This window comes from Palaemon carinicauda, chromosome 21 (genome assembly GCF_036898095.1).
Source record: "Palaemon carinicauda isolate YSFRI2023 chromosome 21, ASM3689809v2, whole genome shotgun sequence".
Lineage (NCBI taxonomy): Eukaryota > Metazoa > Arthropoda > Malacostraca > Decapoda > Palaemonidae > Palaemon > Palaemon carinicauda.
Window position 1 is genome coordinate 19,505,271 of NC_090745.1, and position 27,497 is coordinate 19,532,767.

Genomic DNA, 27,497 nt, shown 5'->3' on the forward strand with positions numbered 1-27,497 from the left:
AGACCTCCAAGGACAGGTCAATCGGATTTCAAACTTCCCTTCTGTGCGAGTCATATTAAGACGGTAGGATAAAACTGGCAAATATCCTTGGATTATGATTTTGGGGGACATGTACTTGGTTGTAATTATCCTTATAGAAATGAATACTTTACACTGTTAAAAATATGCCGAAAAAACGGTAAGAATCCAGTAATAAATGTTGCCAGGCATTTACCGTCTAATAAATGGAAATATTGACGTTAAATGGTGATATTATGATCATCAACCCGTAATAACATAACAGGGTAGGGTAAAAATTACTCTCTCCAATATTTTACTGAATTAGGGCTATGAACAGTATATTTTTACGGATAATGTCCGATTAAAATTACGCTTATTTAACAGTGTACCTAATGAAATATATACTGTATGCTCGACAAGAATAACAGGAGAGAGAGAGAGAGAGAGAGAGAGAGAGAGAGAGAGAGAGAGAGAGAGAGAGAGAGAGAGAGAGAGCAGATTTAATCTTGACTTAATCCAGTGAGATTAGTGAAAAAGGTGAGGATGCACCCTGGGTATAACTTGGGGAATGTCATCTGTCATTAACGGCTAGCATTAAGCCTGCCTGACACTTGCGCGCGTTTTTGCCACGCACTGGCACGCATTGATGCGCGCCAGTGCGTGCGTGCCACACTGGTGTTTTTCCCGCACTGTTCACGACCAGTTCACTCCAGTTCGCGCATCGTTCACGCGACGTTCATGCGACGTTCACGCGATGGCACGAATTGGCACGCGTAGTTCACGAGAAGTTCACGATACGCTCACGCGAGTTCACTCATCATTCCGCATCGTTTCCGCATCGTTCACGCCAGTTCACGCCAGTTCACGAATTGGCCACTCCATATAAAAACGGGACTTCTCCAACCCGAGGACATTCTTGGATTGGCTTCGGAAGAGACAACAATGCTTTCTATCAGAGACACCATTGCATTGAGGAGAAGAAACGTATCTTTTTCGTTTGTATTTTTTGTTGCCCTTTATTTTTGTTTCAATAAGAAAGCATTTGATTTACATATAAATAGCAGACATAAAATATGTACAAGTATTAAGAAAGCATTTTATTTTAACATTAAAAGCAGCAAACATGAAAAGTTTTTAGGCTGTTGATTTTAAGTGTGTTGTAATAAGAAATCATTTTATTTTTACATTTAAACAGCAAACAGAAAAAAAATTGTTTTGCTCCTCATTTTAAGGTAATAAAGAAGAATAAGTATGTTGATGAAATAAAACATCATTTTATTTTTACATTCAAACAGCAAACTTAAAAATTTCTTGGGTTTATTTTTCAGTTCATTTTTATTTAAAACAAAAGTTTTGGGTCTTGATTGGTAATAGAGGAAAATAAGTGTGTGCATGAAATAAGACATCATTTTATTTTTACATTCAAACAGCAAATATAAACAATTATTAGGTTTATATTTTTCTTTCCATTTCATTAATTTTTTTCGTTTCCTTTTTGTTTCTCTTCATTATAAAGTTATAGAAATAGTTTGAAATAAGACATCATTTTATTTTTACATTCAAACAGCAAATATAAAAATTTATTAGGTTTATTTTTCTTTCCTTTTCATTAATTTTTTCGTTTCCTTTTTGTTTCTCTTCATTATAAAGTTATAAAAATAGTTTGAAATAAGATATAATTTCTTTTTCACATTAAAACAGCAAATATAAAAATTTATTAGGTTTACTTTTCTTTCCTTTTCATTAATTTTTTCGTTTCCTTTTTGTTTCTCTTCATTATAAAGTTATAGAAATAGTTTGAAACAAGATATAATTTTTTTTCACATTAAAACAGCAAATATAAAAATTTATTAGGTTTATTTTTCTTTCCTTTTCATTAATTTTTTCGTTTCCTTTTTGTTTCTCTTCATTATAAAGTTCACGCCACTTCCCGCATCGTTCACTCCAGTTCACGCCAGTTCCCGCACTGTTCACTCCAGTTCACTCCAGTTGGCGCATCGTTCACGACTATTTCACGGCCATTTAGTGCGTGCCAATGCGTGCCACAAACTTTAAACATTTCAAAGTTCTGGGCGCGCATGGCACGCATTGGTACGCTCTGGCACGCGAGTTCCCGCACTGTTCACGACATTTTCACGGCTCGTTCACGTGAGTTCGCGCATCAATGCGTGCCAGTGCGTGCCACGAATGCGTGCAAGTGTCAGGCAGGCTTTAGTCTCACTCAGTTTGGATGGCTCGTCTCTAACCGCAGTGTTCATTTTTCCTTAAAGTGGTCGAAACATTTTGACATGGGTAGCCTACGCTGTACAGGGGAACAGAAATCGTCTCAGCGGCCACGACAGAATGGTTTGACTATAGCAGTATCAACCAAACTCGGCTAAATCCCTCTTCAGATTTGGAGGGGCAAAGAGAAGAAAAGTCCCCAAAATTTGAGGAAGTACGTTGGCATATAGATAGATTTCCCATTACACCATTTCGGAGAATATATAACTTATTCATGTCTAATTCTGCTTCCTTGGTTTTATTCTTAGAGTATTGTTTTTTCTCCGTAATAGGTAATCATATTGGGACTTACGTTTTTTGTATTTTATTGATTCACATTCAGTTTTTATCCGACTCTCTGTCTTTTTTTTTTCTTCATTTCACTAAAGATCCCCATTGTAACCAAGGAGATCTGTCCTTAACAGTTACGGTCTTTTCTATTAATTTTCACATCATCATCTCCTCCTATACCTATTGACGCAAGGGGCCTGGGTTAGATTTCGCCAGTCGTCTCTCTCTTGATCTTTTATATCAATACTTCTCCATTCATCATCATCTACTTCAATGGGGTCATGTTATCATATTAATTTCTATTCATCCTATGATATACAGTTATAATGATGTCAACACATAGAGCCATAACCGCATATAATATTAATAACTTGTTTTGTTTTGTAACTTCTTCAATAAAAAACACACTGAATGAAATATGATTTATTTTAAACCTTTTTTTTTTTCTTTAGCAATGCATGTTTCAGTAAAGGCAATGTAAACGTTTGTGCACTGGAGAAATAGTGTTCCTCCACATTGATATCTGATACACTATCTTTATTCTATCACTTAAAACCAATCCCAGCGTATGCCCAGTCAAAGTTGTTGCACAATCAACGTTATTTATAACTCAAAGCTGAAACATCAAGATTTCCACTCAAAATCTCCACAGATAACTCATTTCGTTTTTCCCATATCAATCCTCTCAATGAACATACTGAACTCCTCAAAAAAAGGTATTTGTAATTTTTCTGGAAATTTTGTAAATTTTGATAGATATTTTTTTCTTTAATTTTTGCGTAAAGTTTATTTCCACATAGTCGAAACTTATTACATTAGTTCTTTTTATCATCTTGAGATTAGAATAGCCTTTGAGAATGAAGAGCCCAACTTCCCTCCCCCTAAATCTCTCATCTGAAAGATTTAATTTTTTATTAATTTATCATATTAAATTTTCCACCATTTTAAAAAGTATATGTAAATTAAATCCATGTTTAGAAGTAATAAGTTATTATTATTTTTTTTTTTTTTTAGTTTTTCCAATTTAAGCTTTCAATAGTAATGGTATACATCATTACAGCTGCATTGAGGAAGATTATCTAGTTTTAGATTGTAATTGTCTTGCAAACTTATATTTTTAGCTGATAGGAAAAATAGATGAAAGAATGAGGGCAGTTAGCTAACTAAACATGGTAGGGAATAGTTTGGAAAGTTAGGTATTAATAAGAGTAATGCAAACTGGTTTAACCACAATTTTATTTATAATAAGGTAAATTTTTCTTGTTATGGTTTTAATGTTATCATAGTACAAAATTTCATGTTTTTCTCTTACTTTTTGTTATATGGAATTTTGTGCCTGCTGTCGCAGTATTTTCTGATGATGTTATTTTGGTACAAGAGCAACTTCTATTATTATTATTATAACTAGCTAAAGTACAACCCTTGTTGGAAAAGCAGGATGCTATAAGCCCGAGGGCTCCAACAAGGAAAAAATAACCCAGTGTTGTCCCGTCCTGAGGTGAAATTGTTTTGGGAAATTTGACGCGCTGTTGATGAAGTAATAGCACATCCATCAAATAGATTTTGTATGTTTTATCAGTTACATATTTTTTAGGCATTAGATAAATATAATAATTTAGAAAAATCTCTCTTCCCAGACCCATTAACAAACTGCATATTTTTATTCAATATTTACATGATAGCTCATAAATAGCACGTCAGGTTCCTTATTGTGGTTTCTTTAAGGGGATTTCCTTACATCAAGTACAAATTATATTGCGGAGTTGATATAATTTTTATAGCTTGTTGCCTCCAGTATTACTTTGTTAGTTACACAATTTTCAATTGAAACTTTATAATCATATTAGCAGTAGCACACGAATCCTCATAAAATTATTATCTCCCTTCAAGTAGTCCTCGATAGTATAGTGGTGAGTATCCCCGCCTGTCACGCGGGAGGCCGGGGTTCGATTCCCCGTCGGGGAGGCAAAATTATTTTATGAAAATTGAAAATGCTGCTGGTAATTACAGTTCCTTCACCAAACAAAGATGCTTTCTCAGATTTATAGTAACTGCGAACCCGCCAAGGCACAACCCCTCTAACAAATTACACAATTATACTATCATTCCTTCAAAAACTACTTGTTCTCCCCGACGGGGAATCGAACCCCGGCCTCCCGCGTGACAGGCGGGGATACTCACCACTATACTATCGAGGACTGTTCAAGAATTGAGTTGCTCAAGTAGTCTAATGATCTTTAATCAGATGCTGACTGATTGCATATTTGCACAGATCTCGAATGAATGTCAACTGTTTAGGAATATTTTCATTACTGTTGCGTTTATGGATCAAGTTGAACTTGAATCGTTCTTAGGTTATGGTAGTGGTTGTAATATTCAAGGATAATCCTTGAAATGGCAATTATTATTGTTTTTAGTAGTAGGGGCAACCTCACCATCCTTAGGAAGGGGGAAGCCTATAGGTCTACCTGCTTAGTCATCAGTAGTTATTGCCTGGCCTTCCCTGATCCTAGCTTGGGTGGAGAGGGGACTGGGGTGCTAATCTTATTTTCATATGGTCAGTCTCTAGGGCTCTGGCACTGTCCCTTATCTTTTCTATTCATGAACGCCCTTTAAACCAGTTTAAAGTGTGTTTCAAAGTTAGGGATAGTGCCATAAGTGAACCCCACGTGACGTACAGTAGCCATAACTAAGGGTCTTGAAGCGTCCCTTCGGCACTCTACCGCACGTGTATCACACACGCTCATACACTGTAATGGCATTTCTTATTTTTTTTGCATATTGTCGTTATCGCTCTCCCCTCTCACTGATAACTTGTTCATTCCTGTTTATTACTGCACCATTGTGTTTGAAATTTTTTGGCGTTCTTGACTGGAACTGGTTGTATACGTACTCAACCTTCGACCAAACCAAGTTCAGTTGCATTCACGAGTCTCATCAGTTGCAACCTAACTGCTCTCGGGCACAGTACCTAGCTGTACCCTCATTTTATCCTTAAGCCCTGTAAACACGATCAAGCATGTCCGACAGGCAAGCAGTGATACTAGACCACAGCAGGGATATGGCAACACTATTGGTTGCCAGATCCCTGCTGTGGTTTTCCCGCTTCTGACGTCCTCTACCCTCATTCTCACTACCTACTGTGGTCTGGTATCACTGTTTGCCCGTCGGGCATGCTCAATCGTGTGGACAAGGCTTTATACTTTACCGCGTTTCTTTGATACATATTGCAATTGAAGGTTCTCCTCCAATTATTCCTCGTCACTGAGAGGCCTTCTGAGCCTAATGCTAGGCCGTATTATTATTATTATTATTATTATTATTATTATTATTATTATTATTATTACAAGTTAAGCTACAACCCTAGCTGGAAAAGCAGGGCTCTACTAGGGAAAATGGCCCAGTGAGGAAAGGTAACAAGGAAATAAACAAGAGAATGAACAATAGAAATAAAAAGATTTTAAGAACAGTACATGTTTCATGAATTAATCCAGTTCACAACAATGATTGCATTATTTTAGGGGTTTAAACATGGGAGCAGGCAAATTGTGTGAGAATTATCCCAAAATCAGGTCTTGTCTTTTTGAAGTTAGTAAGAGTTAAGATTTCGCACGATGGGGTTGTATACGTTTATAGTCGTAACCAGGATGCAAAGAACTCTAGGTCGTAGTGATTACTAGGGCAAGTCTCCCCTCCCTCCATTGAAAATAGATTATTAATATTCCCCCTTGAAATTATATATATTTTCAGTTTTTTTTTTCTTTAAGGGAACTTGTCTTCATAGAATTTAAGGTTAATTTTTGTAATGTAAAATGAAATAGTTAGTCTCTAGACTTTTGGGTAGCAGGAAATAAACATCTTGCTTTTGCTCGGAAGTACATTATGGTTATCTGTCTTTCTTTACTTTATAATTTTTGTTTATGACGTTTCCCGTTTTTCGTGCTTATCGTTATTTGTCTCATTTTGTAAGCCTTTAGTATTAATTTTTAAACATTTACTTTATTTGATCAACTTTTTATATAGTTCAGGTTTAATTCACCGAATCCTGCTGCTTTTTTATATTTAATTGTCTTAGATTTATCTTATTTTTCCTGTTGTGCTGGATTTTTTCCATTGGCGTTTTCTTTTTATTGCAGGTAACATACCTGTTTGTTCTTTCCTTTCTCTAACATAATGAGATTTTTTTTGTCCCTTCCCTGTATTCTCTGAGACTTTCTTCGTCTGCTTTGTAGAGTATGCTTTCATCCTAAACTCCTCCTTTTTTGTAAGTTTCTGCTCTCGTGTCTATGCTTCCTCTTTCTTCATATATTAAAATTTCTTTGAAGATTCTATACATTACTTTATTTATCGCCACTAAGTCTAGGCCGATCTTTTGGTTGACTCTCTACCAGGTATACATTCCTTTACATATTTCATCGCCATTCATTAGCATTAGGTTTTTACTATTCATTAACTATATCACTTTCTTTCCATTTCCATTCTCCTGTTGATGTCCCAAGGATCCTAAATGACCATTAAAATCTCATATTATAATCAAGGCTTCTTCATCCTCCACTTCGACTTGTTTATGTAATTCTGCTCTTATCGTTAAGTTTCATTCTTTGCCTTCACGATCCATATATACTACAATAAGTCTTATTTTTTACTTTGTTGGATTCTCCCTTTCATATCTAATATACCTCGATTCTTCGTCTGCATTTTCCCTGTATATTTCCTTGCTGTCTTTGAATAGCATCATTAAACCCCCTCCCTTTTTATCTTCGTTCCATCACTTATTAGTCTTATCTATTTTTGTTATGTTTCAGCTAATGCTACTACTATATATTAACATCGGAACTTTCGTTTACCAGACTCTCCATCTCTATGTATTTTTTTTTTTGTTAAGCCTTGCAAATATGCAATTTTAAAAGTAATTGTCTTATTTTATACTAATGTTCTTTCTCGAGTGTCGGTTCCTGTTCCATGTTCCATTTTTTATTCATATTTTGTCTCTTGACCACTGATCCCTGAGAAGTTAATGTAATGTTCTTTTTTGTCATCCATCTGTTTTATTCTTTATTTTGTTCCTCTTTGAGTTTTTCCTTAAGTTTTATCATTATCTCTTTCCTTTTCCGCCATATCCTTTCTTATCCCTACATTCTTTTTAAAGGGGTTCTGTTCATGTTTTATTTTTGTTAACTTTTCAGTCTTTTCAATCTCATGTTATCGTATTTTAGCCCAATTAGAACTGGCCTAGGTCGCCCATTTCGCCCCCTCCCTTCATTTCGCTTCCTTAATCTTATTACCTGCTCCATCTATCTATTCAAATCCTAAACTATTTTTGAAAAAATCTTCACACCATTTAGCATCCTCATATTTTCTTTCACCTGCTACCTCACTTTCATACTGGTATATTACACAATAGTAAATTACACAATCTTTTCCTTTTTTCTTATTCCTCGTCTAGTTCTTGCATCACACTATAACTACTACTTATCGATTTGCCCCTACGTTTCCACATTCATTTACATTTAACGTATCGTTTATTGTACTCACGACCTCGTTCATTATTTTGTTTTCACCTTCGGTACCTCTTCGACGGACTTCTCTCTCTTTTCACATTTTTTCTTCTAAATCCTTGAGTTTTAATATTTAGAATTAAATTTTCTTCTAGCACCTCTATTTTAACTTTTCTACACCTGTGCTTTCTTTTGCAATTATTAAAGAGTCACAATAAATCTTCATGCTCTCGGAGTGCCAATTTCATGTGGCACTTGGCATGGTACCAAAATTCACACTCGTCACATTTTTTGCAGTCACTGTATATATCATTACTCTTTTCTGTGGTTATTTTCTATTAATTATGCCGTTATCACTCATTCGTCGATTTTTTTATTTGTTTTGGTATTTTATTTATGGACATTATTAATGTAGCGAATTTTAACTTAGTTCACTATGTTAAGGAAGTGTTTTGTAGTATTTATGTATAGTATTATCTGTCGCAGATGCCTAGTTCTTATAAAAATCAAGAAAAACGTTAGCGACTTAACCTGAAAAAGTTTAAGTCTAATGGTATTCTTTTCATGGGCACGGGCAGTTCTGTAAATCTCATTCTACTAGGTAGAAGCTTCGTAAATCTCATTCTAGTAGTTGGTAAATTTATCTTGATCCTTCCAACTGAGAAAGTACTTTATCCTATAATGTAGCCTTGTACCTCCACATCAAAGGATATTTCCTCCCCAAAACAAAGTTCCCTTTTCTCTCCATCTTCCATAGTCCAGCTACTTGATCCTTCCAACTGAGACAGTACTTTATCCTATAATGTAGCCTTGTACCTCCACATCAAAGGATATTTCCTCATCAAAACAAAGTTCCTTTTTCTGTCCATCTTCCATAGTCCAGTTACTTGATCCTTCCAACTGAGAAAGTACTTTATCCTATAATGTAGCCTTGTACCTCTACATCAAAGGATATTTCCTCCTCAAAACAAAGTTCCTTTTTCTATCCATCTTCCATAGTCCAGTTACTTGATCCTTCCAACTGAGAAAGTACTTTATCCTATAATGTAGCCTTGTACCTCCACATCAAAGGATATTTCCTCATCAAAACAAAGTTCCTTTTTCTGTCCATCTTCCATAGTCCAGTTACTTGATCCTTCCAACTGAGAAAGTACTTTATCCTATAATGTAGCCTTGTACCTCCACATCAAAGGATATTTCCTCATCAAAACAAAGTTCCTTTTTCTGCCATCTTCCATAGTCCAGTTACTTGATCCTTCCAACTGAGAAAGTACTTTATCCTATAATGTAGCCTTGTACCTCCACATCAAAGGATATTTCCTCCCCAAAACAAAGTTCCCTTTTCTCTCCATCTTCCATAGTCCAGCTACTTGATCCTTCCAACTGAGACAGTACTTTATCCTATAATGTAGCCTTGTACCTCCACATCAAAGGATATTTCCTCATCAAAACAAAGTTCCTTTTTCTGTCCATCTTCCATAGTCCAGTTACTTGATCCTTCCAACTGAGACAGTACTTTATCCTATAATGTAGCCTTTTACCTCTACATCAAAGGATATTTCCTCCTCAAAACAAAGTTCCTTTTTCTGTCCATCTTCCATAGTCCAGCTATTTGATCCTTCCAACTGAGACAGTACTTTATCCTATAATGTAGCCTTGTACCTCCACATCAAAGGATATTTCCTCCTCAAAACAAAGTTCCTTTTTCTGTCCATCTTCCATAGTCCAGCTATTTGATCCTTCCAACTGAGACAGTACTTTATCCCATAATGTAGCCTTGTACCTCCACATCAAAGGATATTTCCTCCTCAAAACAAAGTTCCTTTTTCTGTCCATCTTCCATAGTCCAGCTACTTAATCCTTCCGACTGAGACAGTACTTTATCCTATAATGTAGCCTTGTACCTCCACATCAAAGGATATTTCCTCCTCAAAACAAAGTTCCCTTTTCTCTCCATCTTCCATAGTCCAGCTACTTAATCCTTCCAACTGAGAAAGTACTTTATCCTATAATGTAGCCTTGTAACTCTACATCAAAGGATATTTCCTCCCCAAAACAAAGTTCCTTTTTCTCTCCATCTTCCATAGTCCAGCTACTTGATCCTTCCAACTGAGACTGTACTTTATCCTATAATGTAGCCTTGTACCTCCACATCAAAGGATATTTCTTCCTCAAAACAAAGTTTCCTTTCCTCTCCATCTTCCATAGTCCAGCTACTTGATCCTTCCAACTGAGAAAGTACTTTATCCTATAATATAGCCTTGTACCTCTACATCAAAGGATATTTCCTCCTCAAAACAAAGTTCCTTTTTCTGTCCATCTTCCATAGTCCAGCTACTTGATCCTTCCAACTGAGACAGTACTTTATCCTATAATGTAGCCTTGTACCTCTACATCAAAGGATATTTCCTCCTCAAAACAAAGTTCCTTTTTCTCTCCATCTTCCATAGTCCAGCTACTTGATCCTTCCAACTGAGACAGTCCTTTATCCTATAATGTAGCCTTGTACCTCTACATCAAAGGATATATCCTCCTCAAAACAAAGTTCCCTTTTCTCTCCATCTTCCATAGTCCAGCAACTTGATCCTTCCAACTGAGAAAGTACTTTATCCTATAATGTAGGTTTGTACCTCTACATCAAAGGATATTTCCTCCTCAAAACAAAGTTCCTTTTTCTGTCCATCTTCCATAGTCCAGCTACTTGATCCTTCCAACTGAGAAAGTACTTTATCCTATAATGTAGCCTTGTACCTCTACATCAAAGGATATTTCCTCCTCAAAACAAAGTTCCCTTTTCTGTCCATCTTCCATAGTCCAGCTACTTGATCCTTCCAACTGAGACAGTCCTTTATCCTATAATGTAGCCTTGTACCTCTACATCAAAGGATATTTCCTCCTCAAAACAAAGTTCCCTTTTCTCTCCATCATCCATAGTCCAGCTACTTGATCCTTCCAACTGAGAAAGTACTTTATCCTATAATGTAGGTTTGTACCTCTACATCAAAGGATATTTCCGCCTCAAAACAAAGTTCCTTTTTCTGTCCATCTTCCATAGTCCAGCTACTTGATCCTTCCAACTGAGACAGTACTTTATCCTATAATGTAGGTTTGTACCTCTACATCAAAGGATATTTCCTCCTCAAAACAAAGTTCCTTTTTCTGTCCATCTTCCATAGTCCAGCTACCTGATCCTTCCAACTGAGAAAGTACTTTATCCTATAATGTAGGTTTGTACCTCTACATCAAAGGATATTTCCTCCTCAAAACAAAGTTCCTTTTTTCTGTCCATCTTCCATAGTCCAGCTACTTGATCCTTCCAACTGAGACAGTACTTTATCCTATAATGTAGGTTTGTACCTCTACATCAAAGGATATTTCCTCCTCAAAACAAAGTTCCTTTTTCTGTCCATCTTCCATAGTCCAGCTACTTGATCCTTCCAACTGAGAAAGTACTTTATCCTATAATGTAGGTTTGTACCTCTACATCAAAGGATATTTCCTCCTCAAAACAAAGTTCCTTTTTCTGTCCATCTTCCATAGTCCAGCTACTTGATCCTTCCAACTGAGACAGTACTTTATCCTATAATGTAGGTTTGTACCTCTACATCAAAGGATATTTCCTCCTCAAAACAAAGTTCCTTTTTCTGTCCATCTTCCATAGTCCAGCTACTTGATCCTTCCAACTGAGACAGTACTTTATCCTATAATGTATCCTTGTACCTCCACATCAAAGGATATTTCTTCCTCAAAACAAAGTTCCCTTTTCTCTCCATCTTCCATAGTCCAGCTACTTGATCCTTCCAACTGAGAAAGTACTTTATCCTATAATGTAGCCTTGTACCTCTACATCAAAGGATATTTCCTCCTCAAAACAAAGTTCCCTTTTCTCTCCATCTTCCATAGTCCAGCTACTTGATCCTTCCAACTGAGACAGTCCTTTATCCTATAATATAGCCTTGTACCTCTACATCAAAGGATATTTCCTCCTCAAAACAAAGTTCCTTTTTCTCTCCATCTTCCATAGTCCAGCTACTTGATCCTTCCAACTGAGAAAGTACTTTATCCTATAATGTAGCCTTGTACCTCTACATCAAAGGATATTTCCTCCTCAAAACAAAGTTCCCTTTTCTCTCCATCTTCCATAGTCCAGCTACTTGATCCTTCCAACTGAGACAGTCCTTTATCCTATAATGTAGCCTTGTACCTCTACATCAAAGAATATTTCCTCCTCAAAACAAAGTTCCCTTTTCTCTCCATCTTCCATAGTCCAGCTACTTGATCCTTCCAACTGAGACAGTCCTTTATCCTATAATGTAGCCTTGTACCTCTACATCAAAGGATATTTCCTCCTCAAAACAAAGTTCCTTTTTCTGTCCATCTTCCATAGTCCAGCTACTTGATCCTTCCAACTGAGAAAGTCCTTTATCCTATAATGTAGCCTTGTACCTCTACATCAAAGGATATTTCCTCCTCCAAACAAAGTTCCCTTTTCTCTCCATCTTCCATAGTCCAGCTACTTGATCTTTCCAACTGAGACAGTCCTTTATCCTATAATGTAGCCTTGTACCTCTACATCAAAGGATATTTCCTCCTCAAAACAAAGTTCCCTTTTCTCTCCATCTTCCATAGTCCAGCTACTTGATCCTTCCAACTGAGACAGTCCTTTATCCTATAATGTAGCCTTGTACCTCTACATCAAAGGATATTTCCTCCTCAAAACAAAGTTCCTTTTTCTGTCCATCTTCCAAAGTCCAGCTATTTGATCCTTCCAACTGAGACAGTACTTTATCCTATAATGTAGCCTTGTACCTCCACATCAAAGGATATTTCCTCCTCAAAACAAAGTTCCTTTTTCTGTCCATCTTCCATAGTCCAGCTACTTAATCCTTCCAACTGAGACAGTACTTTATCCTATAATGTAGCCTTGTACCTCCACATCAAAGGATATTTCCTCCTCAAAACAAAGTTCCCTTTTCTCTCCATCTTCCATAGTCCAGCTACTTAATCCTTCCAACTGAGAAAGTACTTTATCCTATAATGTAGCCTTGTACCTCTACATCAAAGGATATTTCCTCCCCAAAACAAAGTTCCTTTTTCTCTCCATCTTCCATAGTCCAGCTACTTGATCCTTCCAACTGAGACTGTACTTTATCCTATAATGTAGCCTTGTACCTCCACATCAAAGGATATTTCTTCCTCAAAACAAAGTTCCCTTTTCTCTCCATCTTCCATAGTCCAGCTACTTGATCCTTCCAACTGAGAAAGTACTTTATCCTATAATATAGCCTTGTACCTCTACATCAAAGGATATTTCCTCCTCAAAACAAAGTTCCTTTTTCTGTCCATCTTCCATAGTCCAGCTACTTGATCCTTCCAACTGAGACAGTCCTTTATCCTATAATGTAGCCTTGTACCTCTACATCAAAGGATATTTCCTCCTCAAAACAAAGTTCCTTTTTCTCTCCATCTTCCATAGTCCAGCTACTTGATCCTTCCAACTGAGACAGTCCTTTATCCTATAATGTAGCCTTGTACCTCTACATCAAAGAATATATCCTCCTCAAAACAAAGTTCCCTTTTCTCTCCATCTTCCATAGTCCAGCAACTTGATCCTTCCAACTGAGAAAGTACTTTATCCTATAATGTAGGTTTGTACCTCTACATCAAAGGATATTTCCTCCTCAAAACAAAGTTCCCTTTTCTGTCCATCTTCCATAGTCCAGCTACTTGATCCTTCCAACTGAGAAAGTACTTTATCCTATAATGTAGGTTTGTACCTCTACATCAAAGGATATTTCCTCCTCAAAACAAAGTTCCTTTTTCTGTCCATCTTCCATAGTCCAGCTACTTGATCCTTCCAACTGAGACAGTACTTTATCCTATAATGTAGGTTTGTACCTCTACATCAAAGGATATTTCCTCCTCAAAACAAAGTTCCTTTTTCTGTCCATCTTCCATAGTCCAGCTACTTGATCCTTCCAACTGAGACAGTACTTTATCCTATAATGTAGGTTTGTACCTCTACATCAAAGGATATTTCCTCCTCAAAACAAAGTTCCTTTTTTTCTGTCCATCTTCCATAGTCCAGCTACTTGATCCTTCCAACTGAGACAGTACTTTATCCTGTAATGTAGGTTTGTACCTCTACATCAAAGGATATTTCCTCCTCAAAACAAAGTTCCTTTTTCTGTCCATCTTCCATAGTCCAGCTACTTGATCCCTCCAACTGAGAAAGTACTTTATCCTATAATGTAGGTTTGTACCTCTACATCAAAGGATATTTCCTCCTCAAAACAAAGTTCCTTTTTCTGTCCATCTTCCATAGTCCAGCTACTTGATCCTCCCAACTGAGACAGTACTTTATCCTATAATGTAGCCTTGTACCTCCACATCAAAGGATATTTCTTCCTCAAAACAAAGTTCCCTTTTCTCTCCATCTTCCATAGTCCAGCTACTTGATCCTTCCAACTGAGAAAGTACTTTACCCTATAATGTAGCCTTGTACCTCTACATCAAAGGATATTTCCTCCTCAAAACAAAGTTCCTTTTTCTGTCCATCTTCCATAGTCCAGCTACTTGATCCTTCCAACTGAGAAAGTACTCTATCCTATAATGTAGCCTTGTACCTCTACATCAAAGGATATTTCCTCCTCAAAACAAAGTTCCCTTTTCTCTCCATCTTCCATAGTCCAGCTACTTGATCCTTCCAACTGAGACAGTCCTTTATCCTATAATGTAGCCTTGTACCTCTACATCAAAGGATATTTCCTCCTCAAAACAAAGTTCCCTTTCCTCTCCATCTTCCATAGTCCAGCTACTTGATCCTTCCAACTGAGACAGTCCTTTATCCTATAATGTAGCCTTGTACCTCTACATCAAAGGATATTTCCTCCTCAAAACAAAGTTCCTTTTTCTCTCCATCTTCCATAGTCCAGCTACTTGATCCTTCCAACTGAGAAAGTACTTTATCCTATAATGTAGCCTTGTACCTCTACATCAAAGGATATTTCCTCCTCAAAACAAAGTTCCCTTTTCTGTCCATCTTCCATAGTCCAGCTACTTGATCCTTCCAACTGAGACAGTCCTTTATCCTATAATGTAGCCTTGTACCTCTACATCAAAGGATATTTCCTCCTCAAAACAAAGTTCCCTTTTCTCTCCATCTTCCATAGTCCAGCTACGTGATCCTTCCAACTGAGACAGTCCTTTATCCTATAATGTAGCCTTGTACCTCTACATCAAAGGATATTTCCTCCTCAAAACAAAGTTCCCTTTTCTGTCCATCTTCCATAGTCCAGCTACTTGATCCTTCCAACTGAGACAGTCCTTTATCCTATAATGTAGCCTTGTACCTCTACATCAAAGGATATATCCTCCTCAAAACAAAGTTCCCTTTTCTCTCCATCTTCCATAGTCCAGCTACTTGATCCTTCCAACTGAGACAGTCCTTTATCCTATAATGTAGCCTTGTACCTCTACATCAAAGGATATTTTCTCCTCAAAACAAAGTTCCTTTTTCTTTCCATCTTCCATAGTCCAGCTACTTGATCCTTCCAACTGAGAAAGTACTTTATCCTATAATGTAGCCTTGTACCTCTACATCAAAGGATATATCCTCCTCAAAACAAAGTTCCCTTTTCTCTCCATCTTCCATAGTCCAGCTATTTGATCCTTCCAACTGAGACAGTACTTTATCCTATAATGTAGCCTTGTACCTCCACATCAAAGGATATTTCCTCCTCAAAACAAAGTTCCCTTTTCTCTCCATGTTCCATAGTCCAGCTACTTGATCCTTCCAACTGAGAAAGTACTTTATCCTATAATGTAGGTTTGTACCTCTACATCAAAGGATATTTCCTCCTCAAAACAAAGTTCCTTTTTCTGTCCATCTTCCATAGTCCAGCTACTTGATCCTTCCAACTGAGACAGTACTTTATCCTATAATGTAGCCTTGTACCTCCACATCAAAGGATATTTTCTCCTCAAAACAAAGTTCCCTTTTCTCTCCATCTTCCATAGTCCAGCTACTTGATCCTTCCAACTGAGAAAGTACTTTATCCTATAATGTAGGTTTGTACCTCTACATCAAAGGATATATCCTCCTCAAAACAAAGTTCCCTTTTCTCTCCATCTTCCATAGTCCAGCTATTTGATCCTTCCAACTGAGACAGTACTTTATCCTATAATGTAGCCTTGTACCTCCACATCAAAGGAAATTTCCTCCTCAAAACAAAGTTCCCTTTTCTCTCCATCTTCCATAGTCCAGCTACTTGATCCTTCCAACTGAGACGGTACTTTATCCTATAATGAAGCCTTGTACCTCCACATCAAAGGATATTTCCTCCTCAAAACAAAGTTCCCTTTTCTCTCCATCTTCCATAGTCCAGCTACTTGATCCTTCCAACTGAGACAGTCCTTTATCCTATAATGTAGCCTTGTACCTCTACATCAAAGGATATTTCCTCCTCAAAACAAAGTTCCCTTTTCTCTCCATCTTCCATAGTCCAGCTACTTGATCCTTCCAACTGAGAAAGTACTTTATCCTATAATGTAGGTTTGTACCTCTACATCAAAGGATATTTCCTCCTCAAAACAAAGTTCCTTTTTCTGTCCATCTTCCATAGTCCAGCAACTTGATCCTTCCAACTGAGAAAGTACTTTATCCTATAATGTAGCCTTGTACCTCTACATCAAAGGATATTTCCTCCTCAAAACAAAGTTCCCTTTTCTCTCCATCTTCCATAGTCCAGCTACTTGATCCTTCCAACTGAGACGGTACTTTATCCTATAATGTAGCCTTGTACCTCCACATCAAAGGATATTTCCTCCTCAAAACAAAGTTCCCTTTTCTCTCCATCTTCCATAGTCCAGCTACTTGATCCTTCCAACTGAGAAAGTACTTTTTCCTATAATGTAGCCTTGTACCTCTACATCAAAGGATATTTTCTCCTCAAAACAAAGTTCCTTTTTCTCTCCATCTTCCATAGTCCAGCTACTTGATCCTTCTAACTGAGAAAGTACTTTATCATATAATATAGCCTTGTACCTCTACATCAAAGGATATTTCCTCCTCAAAACAAAGTTCCTTTTTCTGTCCATCTTCCATAGTCCAGCTACTTGATCCTTCCAACTGAGAAAGTACTTTATCCTATAATGTAGCCTTGTACCTCTACATCAAAGGATATTTCCTCCTCAAAACAAAGTTCCCTTTTCTCTCCATCTTCCATAGTCCAGCTACTTGATCCTTCCAACTGAGACAGTCCTTTATCCTATAATGTAGCCTTGTACCTCTACATCAAAGGATATATCCTCCTCAAAACAAAGTTCCCTTTTCTCTCCATCTTCCATAGTCCAGCTACTTGATCCTTCCAACTGAGACAGTCCTTTATCCTATAATGTAGCCTTGTACCTCTACATCAAAGGATATATCCTCCTCAAAACAAAGTTCCCTTTTCTCTCCATCTTCCATAGTCCAGCAACTTGATCCTTCCAACTGAGAAAGTCCTTTATCCTATAATGTAGCCTTGTACCTCTATATCAAAGGATATTTCCTCCTCAAAACTAAGTTCCTTTTTCTGTCCATCTTCCATTGTCCAGCTATTTGATCCTTCCAATTGAGAAAGTACTTTATCCTAAAATGTAGCCTTGTACCTCTACATCAAAGGATATTTCCTCCTCAAAACAAAGTATCAAAGGATATTTCCTCCTCAAAACAAAGTTCCTTTTTCTGTCCATCTTCCATAGTCCAGCTACTTGATCCTTCCAACTGAGACAGTCCTTTATCCTATAATGTAGCCTTGTACCTCTACATCAAAGGATATTTCCTCCTCAAAACAAAGTTCCTTTATCTGTCCATCTTCCATAGTCCAGCTATTTGATCCTTCCAACTGAGAAAGTACTTTATCCTATAAGGTAGGTTTGTACCTCTACATCAAAGGATATTTCCTCCTCAAAACAAAGTTCCTTTTTCTCTCCATCTTCCATAGTCCAGCTACTTGATCCTTCCAACTGAGACTGTACTTTATCCTATAATGTAGCCTTGTACCTCCACATCAAAGGATATTTCTTCCTCAAAACAAAGTTCCCTTTTCTCTCCATCTTCCATAGTCCAGCTACTTGATCCTTCCAACTGAGAAAGTACTTTATCCTATAATATAGCCTTGTACCTCTACATCAAAGGATATTTCCTCCTCAAAACAAAGTTCCTTTTTCTGTCCATCTTCCATAGTCCAGCTACTTGATCCTTCCAACTGAGACAGTCCTTTATCCTATAATGTAGCCTTGTACCTCTACATCAAAGGATATTTCCTCCTCAAAACAAAGTTCCTTTTCCTGTCCATCTTCCATAGTCCAGCTACTTGATCCTTCCAACTGAGACAGTCCTTTATCCTATAATGTAGCGTTTTATCTCTACATCAAAGGATATATCCTCCTCAAAACAAAGTTCCCTTTTCTCTCCATCTTCCATAGTCCAGCAACTTGATCCTTCCAACTGAGAAAGTCCTTTATCCTATAATGTAGCCTTGTACCTCTACATCAAAGGATATTTCCTCCTCAAAACAAAGTTCCTTTTTCTGTCCATCTTCCATAGTCCAGCTACTTGATCCTTCCAACTGAGACAGTCCTTTATCCTATAATGTAGCCTTGTACCTCCAGATCAAAGGATATTTCCTCCTCAAAACAAAGTTCCCTTTTCTCTCCATCTTCCATAGTCCAGCTACTTGATCCTTCCAACTGAGACAGTCCTTTATCCTATAATGTAGCCTTGTACCTCTACATCAAAGGATATATCCTCCTCAAAACAAAGTTCCCTTTTCTCTCCATCTTCCATAGTCCAGCTACTTGATCCTTCCAACTGAGACAGTCCTTTATCCTATAATGTAGCATTGTACCTCTACATCAAAGGATATTTCCTCCTCAAAACAAAGTTCCCTTTTCTGTCCATCTTCCATAGTCCAGCTATTTGATCCTTCCAACTGAGAAAGTACTTTATCCTAAAATGTAGCCTTGTACCTCTACATCAAAGGATATTTCCTCCTCAAAACAAAGTTCCTTTTTCTGTCCATCTTCCATAGTCCAGCTACTTGATCCTTCCAACTGAGACAGTCCTTTATCCTATAATGTAGCCTTGTACCTCTACATCAAAGGATATTTCCTCCTCAAAACAAAGTTCCTTTTTCTGTCCATCTTCCATAGTCCAGCTATTTGATCCTTCCAACTGAGAAAGTACTTTATCCTATAATGTACCCTTGTACCTCTACATCAAAGGATATATCCTCCTCAAAACAAAGTTCCCTTTTCTCTCCATCTTCCATAGTCCAGCTACTTGATCCTTCCAACTGAGACAGTCCTTTATCCTATAATGTAGCCTTGTACCTCTACATCAAAGGATATTTCCTCCTCAAAACAAAGTTCCTTTTTCTGTCCATCTTCCATAGTCCAGCTATTTGATCCTTCCAACTGAGACAGTACTTTATCCTATAATGTAGCCTTGTACCTCCACATCAAAGGATATTTCCTCCTCAAAACAAAGTTCCCTCTTCTCTTCATCTTCCATAGTCCAGCTACTTGATCCTTCCAACTGAGACAGTCCTTTATCCTATAATGTAGCCTTGTACCTCTACATCAAAGGATATACCCTCCTCAAAACAAAGTTCCCTTTTCTCTCCATCTTCCATAGTCCAGCTACTTGATCCTTCCAACTGAGACAGTCCTTTATCCTATAATGTAGCCTTGTACCTCTACATCAAAGGATATTTCCTCCTCAAAACAAAGTTCCTTTTTCTGTCCATCTTCCATAGTCCAGCAACTTGATCCTTCCAACTGAGACAGTCCTTTATCCTATAATGTAGCCTTGTACCTCTACATTAAAGGATATATCCTCCTCAAAACAAAGTTCCCTTTTCTCTCCATCTTCCATAGTCCAGCTACTTGATCCTTCCAAATGAGACAATCCTTTATACTATAATATAGCTTTGTACCTCTACATCAAAGGATATATCCTCCCCAAAACAAAGTTCCCTTTTCTCTCCATCTTCCATAGTCCAGCTACTTGATCCTTCCAACTGAGACAGTCCTTTATCCTATAATGTAGCCTTGTACCTCTACAGCAAAGGATATATCCTCCTCAAAACAAAGTTCCCTTTTCTCTCCATCTTCCATAGTCCAGCTACTTGATCCTTCCAACTGAGACAGTCCTTTATCCTATAATGTAGCCTTGTACCTCTACATCAAAGGATATATCCTCCTCAAAACAAAGTTCCCTTTTCTCTCCATCTTCCATAGTCCAGCTACTTGATCCTTCCAACTGAGACAGTCCTTTATCCTATAATGTAGCCTCGTACCTCTACATCAAAGGATATTTCCTCCTCAAAACAAAGTTCCTTTTTCTGTCCATCTTCCATAGTGCAGCTACTTTATCCTTCCAACTGAGAAAGTACTTTATCCTATAATGTAGCCTTGTACCTCTACATCAAAGGATATTTCCTCCTCAAAACAAAGTTCCTTTTTCTGTCCATCTTCCATAGTCCAGCTACTTGATCCTTCCAACTGAGAAAGTACTTTATCCTATAATGTAGCCTTGTACCTCTACATCAAAGGATATTTCCTCCTCAAAACAAAGTTCCTTTTTCTGTCCATCTTCCATAGTCCAGCTACTTGATCCTTCCATTTGAGACAGTCCTTTATCCTATAATGTAGCCTTGTACCTCTACATCAAAGGATATTTCCTCCTCAAAACAAAGTTCCTTTTTCTGTCCATCTTCCATAGTCCAGCTATTTGATCCTTCCAACTGAGAAAGTACTTTATCCTATAAGGTAGGTTTGTACCTCTACATCAAAGGATATTTCCTCCTCAAAACAAAGTTCCTTTTTCTGTCCATCTTCCATAGTCCAGCTACTTGATCCTCCCAACTGAGACAGTACTTTATCCTATAATGTAGCCTTGTACCTCCACATCAAAGGATATTTCCTCCTCAAAACAAAGTTTCCTTTTCTCTCCATCTTCCATAGTCCAGCTACTTGATCCTTCCAACTGAGAAAGTACTTTATCCTATAATGTAGCCTTGTACCTCTACATCAAAGGATATTTTCTCCTCAAAACAAAGTTCATTTTTCTCTCCATCTTCCATAGTCCAGCTACTTGATCCTTCCAACTGAGAAAGTACTTTATCCTATAATGTAGCCTTGTACCTCCACATCAAAGGATATTTCCTCCTCAAAACAAAGTTCCTTTTTCTGTCCATCTTCCATAGTCCAGCTACTTAATCCTTCCAACTGAGACAGTACTTTATCCTATAATGCAGCCTTGTACCTCCACATCAAAGGATATTTCCTCCTCAAAACAAAGTTCCCTTTTCTCTCCATCTTCCATAGTCCAGCTACTTAATCCTTCCAACTGAGAAAGTACTTTATCCTATAATGTAGCCTTGTACCTCTACATCAAAGGATATTTCCTCCCCAAAACAAAGTTCCTTTTTCTCTCCATCTTCCATAGTCCAGCTACTTGATCCTTCCAACTGAGACTGTACTTTATCCTATAATGTAGCCTTGTACCTCCACATCAAAGGATATTTCTTCCTCAAAACAAAGTTCCCTTTTCTCTCCATCTTCCATAGTCCAGCTACTTGATCCTTCCAACTGAGAAAGTACTTTATCCTATAATATAGCCTTGTACCTCTACATCAAAGGATATTTCCTCCTCAAAACAAAGTTCCTTTTTCTGTCCATCTTCCATAGTCCAGCTACTTGATCCTTCCAACTGAGACAGTCCTTTATCCTATAATGTAGCCTTGTACCTCTACATCAAAGGATATTTCCTCCTCAAAACAAAGTTCCTTTTTCTCTCCATCTTCCATAGTCCAGCTACTTGATCCTTCCAACTGAGACAGTCCTTTATCCTATAATGTAGCCTTGTACCTCTACATCAAAGGATATATCCTCCTCAAAACAAAGTTCCCTTTTCTCTCCATCTTCCATAGTCCAGCAACTTGATCCTTCCAACTGAGAAAGTACTTTATCCTATAATGTAGGTTTGTACCTCTACATCAAAGGATATTTCCTCCTCAAAACAAAGTTCCCTTTTCTGTCCATCTTCCATAGTCCAGCTACTTGATCCTTCCAACTGAGAAAGTACTTTATCCTATAATGTAGGTTTGTACCTCTACATCAAAGGATATTTCCTCCTCAAAACAAAGTTCCTTTTTCTGTCCATCTTCCATAGTCCAGCTACTTGATCCTTCCAACTGAGACAGTACTTTATCCTATAATGTAGGTTTGTACCTCTACATCAAAGGATATTTCCTCCTCAAAACAAAGTTCCTTTTTCTGTCCATCTTCCATAGTCCAGCTACTTGATCCTTCCAACTGAGACAGTACTTTATCCTATAATGTAGGTTTGTACCTCTACATCAAAGGATATTTCCTCCTCAAAACAAAGTTCCTTTTTTTCTGTCCATCTTCCATAGTCCAGCTACTTGATCCTTCCAACTGAGACAGTACTTTATCCTATAATGTAGGTTTGTACCTCTACATCAAAGGATATTTCCTCCTCAAAACAAAGTTCCTTTTTCTGTCCATCTTCCATAGTCCAGCTACTTGATCCCTCCAACTGAGAAAGTACTTTATCCTATAATGTAGGTTTGTACCTCTACATCAAAGGATATTTCCTCCTCAAAACAAAGTTCCTTTTTCTGTCCATCTTCCATAGTCCAGCTACTTGATCCTTCCAACTGAGACAGTACTTTATCCTATAATGTAGCCTTGTACCTCCACATCAAAGGATATTTCTTCCTCAAAACAAAGTTCCCTTTTCTCTCCATCTTCCATAGTCCAGCTACTTGATCCTTCCAACTGAGAAAGTACTTTACCCTGTAATGTAGCCTTGTACCTCTACATCAAAGGATATTTCCTCCTCAAAACAAAGTTCCTTTTTCTGTCCATCTTCCATAGTCCAGCTACTTGATCCTTCCAACTGAGAAAGTACTCTATCCTATAATGTAGCCTTGTACCTCTACATCAAAGGATATTTCCTCCTCAAAACAAAGTTCCCTTTTCTCTCCATCTTCCATAGTCCAGCTACTTGATCCTTCCAACTGAGACAGTCCTTTATCCTATAATGTAGCCTTGTACCTCTACATCAAAGGATATTTCCTCCTCAAAACAAAGTTCCCTTTCCTCTCCATCTTCCATAGTCCAGCTACTTGATCCTTCCAACTGAGACAGTCCTTTATCCTATAATGTAGCCTTGTACCTCTACATCAAAGGATATTTCCTCCTCAAAACAAAGTTCCTTTTTCTCTCCATCTTCCATAGTCCAGCTACTTGATCCTTCCAACTGAGAAAGTACTTTATCCTATAATGTAGCCTTGTACCTCTACATCAAAGGATATTTCCTCCTCAAAACAAAGTTCCCTTTTCTGTCCATCTTCCATAGTCCAGCTACTTGATCCTTCCAACTGAGACAGTCCTTTATCCTATAATGTAGCCTTGTACCTCTACATCAAAGGATATTTCCTCCTCAAAACAAAGTTCCCTTTTCTCTCCATCTTCCATAGTCCAGCTACGTGATCCTTCCAACTGAGACAGTCCTTTATCCTATAATGTAGCCTTGTACCTCTACATCAAAGGATATTTCCTCCTCAAAACAAAGTTCCCTTTTCTGTCCATCTTCCATAGTCCAGCTACTTGATCCTTCCAACTGAGACAGTCCTTTATCCTATAATGTAGCCTTGTACCTCTACATCAAAGGATATATCCTCCTCAAAACAAAGTTCCCTTTTCTCTCCATCTTCCATAGTCCAGCTACTTGATCCTTCCAACTGAGACAGTCCTTTATCCTATAATGTAGCCTTGTACCTCTACATCAAAGGATATTTTCTCCTCAAAACAAAGTTCCTTTTTCTTTCCATCTTCCATAGTCCAGCTACTTGATCCTTCCAACTGAGAAAGTACTTTATCCTATAATGTAGCCTTGTACCTCTACATCAAAGGATATATCCTCCTCAAAACAAAGTTCCCTTTTCTCTCCATCTTCCATAGTCCAGCTATTTGATCCTTCCAACTGAGACAGTACTTTATCCTATAATGTAGCCTTGTACCTCCACATCAAAGGATATTTCCTCCTCAAAACAAAGTTCCCTTTTCTCTCCATGTTCCATAGTCCAGCTACTTGATCCTTCCAACTGAGAAAGTACTTTATCCTATAATGTAGGTTTGTACCTCTACATCAAAGGATATTTCCTCCTCAAAACAAAGTTCCTTTTTCTGTCCATCTTCCATAGTCCAGCTACTTGATCCTTCCAACTGAGACAGTACTTTATCCTATAATGTAGCCTTGTACCTCCACATCAATGGATATTTTCTCCTCAAAACAAAGTTCCCTTTTCTCTCCATCTTCCATAGTCCAGCTACTTGATCCTTCCAACTGAGAAAGTACTTTATCCTATAATGTAGGTTTGTACCTCTACATCAAAGGATATATCCTCCTCAAAACAAAGTTCCCTTTTCTCTCCATCTTCCATAGTCCAGCTATTTGATCCTTCCAACTGAGACAGTACTTTATCCTATAATGTAGCCTTGTACCTCCACATCAAAGGAAATTTCCTCCTCAAAACAAAGTTCCCTTTTCTCTCCATCTTCCATAGTCCAGCTACTTGATCCTTCCAACTGAGACGGTACTTTATCCTATAATGAAGCCTTGTACCTCCACATCAAAGGATATTTCCTCCTCAAAACAAAGTTCCCTTTTCTCTCCATCTTCCATAGTCCAGCTACTTGATCCTTCCAACTGAGACAGTCCTTTATCCTATAATGTAGCCTTGTACCTCTACATCAAAGGATATTTCCTCCTCAAAACAAAGTTCCCTTTTCTCTCCATCTTCCATAGTCCAGCTACTTGATCCTTCCAACTGAGAAAGTACTTTATCCTATAATGTAGGTTTGTACCTCTACATCAAAGGATATTTCCTCCTCAAAACAAAGTTCCTTTTTCTGTCCATCTTCCATAGTCCAGCAACTTGATCCTTCCAACTGAGAAAGTACTTTATCCTATAATGTAGCCTTGTACCTCTACATCAAAGGATATTTCCTCCTCAAAACAAAGTTCCCTTTTTCTCTCCATCTTCCATAGTCCAGCTACTTGATCCTTCCAACTGAGACGGTACTTTATCCTATAATGTAGCCTTGTACCTCCACATCAAAGGATATTTCCTCCTCAAAACAAAGTTCCCTTTTCTCTCCATCTTCCATAGTCCAGCTACTTGATCCTTCCAACTGAGAAAGTACTTTTTCCTATAATGTAGCCTTGTACCTCTACATCAAAGGATATTTTCTCCTCAAAACAAAGTTCCTTTTTCTCTCCATCTTCCATAGTCCAGCTACTTGATGCTTCCAACTGAGAAAGTACTTTATCATATAATATAGCCTTGTACCTCTACATCAAAGGATATTTCCTCCTCAAAACAAAGTTCCTTTTTCTGTCCATCTTCCATAGTCCAGCTACTTGATCCTTCCAACTGAGAAAGTACTTTATCCTATAATGTAGCCTTGTACCTCTACATCAAAGGATATTTCCTCCTCAAAACAAAGTTCCCTTTTCTCTCCATCTTCCATAGTCCAGCTACTTGATCCTTCCAACTGAGACAGTCCTTTATCCTATAATGTAGCCTTGTACCTCTACATCAAAGGATATATCCTCCTCAAAACAAAGTTCCCTTTTCTCTCCATCTTCCATAGTCCAGCTACTTGATCCTTCCAACTGAGACAGTCCTTTATCCTATAATGTAGCCTTGTACCTCTACATCAAAGGATATATCCTCCTCAAAACAAAGTTCCCTTTTCTCTCCATCTTCCATAGTCCAGCAACTTGATCCTTCCAACTGAGAAAGTCCTTTATCCTATAATGTAGCCTTGTACCTCTATATCAAAGGATATTTCCTCCTCAAAACAAAGTTCCTTTTTCTGTCCATCTTCCATTGTCCAGCTATTTGATCCTTCCAATTGAGAAAGTACTTTATCCTAAAATGTAGCCTTGTACCTCTACATCAAAGGATATTTCCTCCTCAAAACAAAGTATCAAAGGATATTTCCTCCTCAAAACAAAGTTCCTTTTTCTGTCCATCTTCCATAGTCCAGCTACTTGATCCTTCCAACTGAGACAGTCCTTTATCCTATAATGTAGGCCTTGTACCTCTACATCAAAGGATATTTCCTCCTCAAAACAAAGTTCCTTTATCTGTCCATCTTCCATAGTCCAGCTATTTGATCCTTCCAACTGAGAAAGTACTTTATCCTATAAGGTAGGTTTGTACCTCTACATCAAAGGATATTTCCTCCTCAAAACAAAGTTCCTTTTTCTCTCCATCTTCCATAGTCCAGCTACTTGATCCTTCCAACTGAGACTGTACTTTATCCTATAATGTAGCCTTGTACCTCCACATCAAAGGATATTTTTTCCTCAAAACAAAGTTCCCTTTTTCTCTCCATCTTCCATAGTCCAGCTACTTGATCCTTCCAACTGAGAAAGTACTTTATCCTATAATATAGCCTTGTACCTCTACATCAAAGGATATTTCCTCCTCAAAACAAAGTTCCTTTTTCTGTCCATCTTCCATAGTCCAGCTACTTGATCCTTCCAACTGAGACAGTCCCTTTATCCTATAATGTAGCCTTGTACCTCTACATCAAAGGATATTTCCTCCTCAAAACAAAGTTCCTTTTCCTGTCCATCTTCCATAGTCCAGCTACTTGATCCTTCCAACTGAGACAGTCCTTTATCCTATAATGTAGCGTTGTACCTCTACATCAAAGGATATATCCTCCTCAAAACAAAGTTCCCTTTTCTCTCCATCTTCCATAGTCCAGCAACTTGATCCTTCCAACTGAGAAAGTCCTTTATCCTATAATGTAGCCTTGTACCTCTACATCAAAGGATATTTCCTCCTCAAAACAAAGTTCCTTTTTCTGTCCTTCTTCCATAGTCCAGCTACTTGATCCTTCCAACTGAGACAGTCCTTTATCCTATAATGTAGCCTTGTACCTCCACATCAAAGGATATTTCCTCCTCAAAACAAAGTTCCCTTTTCTCTCCATCTTCCATAGTCCAGCTACTTGATCCTTCCAACTGAGATAGTCCTTTATCCTATAATGTAGCCTTGTACCTCTACATCAAAGGATATATCCTCCTCAAAACAAAGTTCCCTTTTCTCTCCATCTTCCATAGTCCAGCTACTTGATCCTTCCAACTGAGACAGTCCTTTATCCTATAATGTAGCATTGTACCTCTACATCAAAGGATATTTCCTCCTCAAAACAAAGTTCCCTTTTCTGTCCATCTTCCATAGTCCAGCTATTTGATCCTTCCAACTGAGAAAGTACTTTATCCTAAAATGTAGCCTTGTACCTCTACATCAAAGGATATTTCCTCCTCAAAACAAAGTTCCTTTTTCT

General features: G+C 37.7%; 1 protein-coding gene and 1 non-coding gene across 3 annotated transcripts in view; one reads left to right on the plus strand and one right to left on the minus strand.

The window, feature by feature from the left end:
• Positions 1-27,497, plus strand: part of LOC137614639 (uncharacterized) — a 375,918-nt gene that overhangs the window by 89,440 nt on the left and 258,981 nt on the right. The window lies entirely within an intron of this gene.
• On the minus strand, positions 4,680-4,751 carry TRNAD-GUC (transfer RNA aspartic acid (anticodon GUC)). Its single transcript has one exon. It is a non-coding gene; the product is annotated as a tRNA-Asp (tRNA).